The following is a 3,744-nucleotide window of genomic DNA, read 5'->3' as shown; positions in this document are numbered from 1 at the left end:
TACTTTGAACTATAATTTATCTCCTCAAAATCCTAATCCCACATAGGGATGAGACACGCACGAGCTACTCGAGCTCAGCTCGTTGTAAGCTCGAGTTCTACTCGAAACCAATCGAGTCGAGCTCGGGCTCGAGCAGTTCGTGAACAGTAACGAGCCGAGTTCGATCCGAGTTGAACTTGGCTCGTCAAGCTTGCGAGCTTAAACAAGCTTTGGGGGTCAATTTGTAAGATTTTAAAAATTTTATTTTTAAGTTGTGAACATTACAAACCAACACCCATGACCCATTCCCAGACAAAAAACAAGAAACCCATTTCAAAGCTCAAACAAAAACTTAAAACCCATTTGGGATTTTTTCTTTCGGCTTCAAAAATCCAACTTCATTCATCTTCTCTTTCACCTTCATTCATCCTTGGTTCCATTCAAGCTTAGAATGTGAAAGAAAAATAATGAAGGAGAAAATCTGAAGGAGCAGAAGAAGAAAGAGAAGGGGAGGTGAGAATAGGGAAGAGAATATGGAAGAAGGAAAGAAGAAAGAGAAGAGAATTGGGAGAAAGAAAAGAAAAAAAGATGAAGGAGAAGATTTGAAGAAGTAAGAAAAGAGAAGGGAATAAGGCAGAAAGAGAAGAGGATGGGGAGAAGGAGAGAAAAAAAAAGATGAGGTGACAGGTGAAAAGAAGAAAGAGAAAATGAGGGGAGAAAGAGAAAAAAAATAAAAATGAGGTGACAGCCTGTGAAAGGATGAAAGAAAAAATAAGGGAAGAGAGAAAATATAATATGTTTGTATTGAGCTCGAGGCTCGAGCTCGTTTGAGCTCTATTAAGCGATAGTACCGAGCTTGAGCTCGAACATGAATACTAAAGCTTGATTGAGTTTGAGCTTGAGCTTGAGCTTGGTACTGTTCATCACGAGCCGAGCTCGAGTACCGAGATACTCGGCTCGGTTTGGCTCGTATACATCTCTAATCCCACATACCACGAGATTTAATCTAACGTTTCATTTTTTTTTTTAAATAAATAATCTTATTCAATTTTTTTGTTATAAATTTACTTCCTCCCAATCATTATTTATTGTTGTGCAATAAATCTGTCACGAACTGTGCTAACAATCAACGCTTAGATTCATGTCGCGTGTCACTCCCTTGCAAAGTTGTTTCGCTTGCAAGATGACCAATCCAACAGTGAGAAATTTGACTCCAAATCTAGATTGGGGGATTTTACATAAGAAACTTCCCTTCAAACAACTCTCAACCACCCTCTGAGGGAGAACAAAAACGAGAGAGCCTCCATTCACGGAGAAAAAAAAACTCAAAGCGAAAGAGAGTTCATCTTTGTAAACATAATACAAGTGTAAAAACACAAAGAGAAATACAATAACAGTGAACGTAGAATTTGTTTATCGCTTCCGAATCGTTTTAAAAACTGTTCCATCTTTGTTCTTTGGTTTTTCTTTTGAGGTTTCATCTTGATTTAACATCAAAATATTGACTTGGCTTCTCTCAAATCCTTACATAGACTTCACTACATACTTCACGTTGATGCACAATTGAGCAGCAACATTTATCAAATTTTCTATCTTACAAAATCAATTTTATTCTCTTTCCATCTTTTTGCTTCAAAATCAAGTAAGTATTTTTTTCTTTCAAATTTATTAGTTTATTTTGTTAAATTATTATTATTATCTATTATTTTCTAGTTCTAATATTTTTACATTCAATAAATTTTAATTATTTTAGATCAATAATCCTAGTTCAATTATTATTATTATCATTATTTTTTTTTTGTAGTTATACTATACTTGGAAGGAATTAATTAATTAACATCCACATTGCTATAAGACAATTATAGATTTAATCAATAAATAAATTATCAATTGCAATTAGTTAATTCATCATCTTACGTCAACTTGCTCTTTAATTTAAAAGAATGATGCTAAATAAACTATATGATAAGTAAAATTAATGATATGATAATTATATACCATCCTTAAATAATAATAAAATTAAATGATTAGGCATAGAGCCTTTCCTAGAGCATTTTATCAATGTGTGTGTGTGTGCTCTAGGACCTTAGAACTGGCAAAGTTGGGACACGTGACGTGAATAGTGTCAACCTACCTTGAGCTAATCCCTTTACAAGTATTGTTTAGGTTAAACACTATCCACAAGTTAGACTTACACTTATAAATTTGCTATTATGACAACATACATAAATTGATTTTTTACCCAAATGTAGGGACGAAAGCTCTCTCTTTTTTTCATCATGTACTCACCCTCTCATCAACGGTTAAAAATATTCCGTAATAGTAATTTAACTTTATAGTGACAATGGATATACTTGGGAAAGTGAAACCTTGCTTTGATTCTGGTTTGGATGTTGTTCTCCAATTCCAAGCTATTCTCTTCCAATATTCCTTCCTTCTGTACGTAAAGATGTTAAAAAACCATTGAAAGTACTGTAAATATCCAATTCAGGCTATGAAGTAAAGTATTTATGACGGATTTACACACAATCCACCACACAAGCATGCTTTTGCATAATCAATTAAAATAAATGAGTTAACACTAGAAGACATAGCATTAGGAATATCATAAACATAATTAATAACCATAATTAAATAATTTCCTCACTAGATTATCCTAAACTAGTGTGAGAATGTTAGTCCATCCATGCAATGGAACTACACTGCCTTGGCCTTGCGCATGACTTCTTGCATAAGAATGATGTAAAATCATCAACACCCACCAAATTTAAAACATTAACTAATTAATTAATTCATCATCTACTTCATATTGCTTTTAATTAATTGTTAAAATAATGATTAATGAAAGGATATGATAAGTGAAATTAATGATATGATAGGTTATATAACATCCTTGTACAATTAGGCATCAAATTAACTAAGTGTTAGGCATGAATGGTTGCGTAAGTTGATGCATCATGCAATTTGACATGCCTAAATTGGCTAATGATTCAAAGTTTGTGTGCCAATAATTTATCAAAATTAGAGCCTTTGGTATGGCTAGATAATTTATCAATTTTAATGTGATTTATTCATAGAATAATTAAATCGTTATCAACAAGTTGACGGCCAGATCTTGGTCGTGTTACGATTGGATATGGTTGTCGTTGATAACTAGTCGTCATGACCATCAACGAAGGTCATATCTTTAGTCATCGTTGAAGACCAAACTTAGCCAGATTTGGTCATAGATTGGCATTTCTTGATTAGATCCATGGTAGATTTGGCCCCAAAAAAGTCATGTCAGCGTCGACCGGAGATCCAATCGATTGTGTATCATTACGGTGACTTTCGACCACTTTCGGCGATGGTGGCAAGTTGTCGACTTAATGGTGGGTGATAGTGTTTTTGTTAATTTTTAATATTTTTATAGAGGTGTTTGGTTAAATTTACAAAACTTAGAGGATAATTTTGTTTATTTTCAACTCTACCTCGGATAACACATAAATCAACTTTTTTAAAAATCCTAACCATATTCAGCTTTGGCTTAAGAACTGTTGGTTTTATGTCCATGACAGCAATTGGTTACTTGATATTTGGCCAATCTACTCAACCGCAAGTGAAACAAAATTTTATCATAAAAAATTGGGTTATAAAATATCTATCTACACCGTTTTAATTTGTCCAATAGCTTAAAACAGTAGAGTCCATCTCTTGGTCGGTTATACTTTAATATAAAGGTCATATTATAGTAACTTAAATTTTTTATTTAATTTGAAACACTGA

Source organism: Pistacia vera, unplaced genomic scaffold (genome assembly GCF_008641045.1).
Source record: "Pistacia vera cultivar Batoury unplaced genomic scaffold, PisVer_v2 Contig176, whole genome shotgun sequence".
NCBI classification, from domain to species: Eukaryota; Viridiplantae; Streptophyta; class Magnoliopsida; order Sapindales; family Anacardiaceae; genus Pistacia; species Pistacia vera.
Note: the sequence above shows the minus strand (reverse complement) of the source record.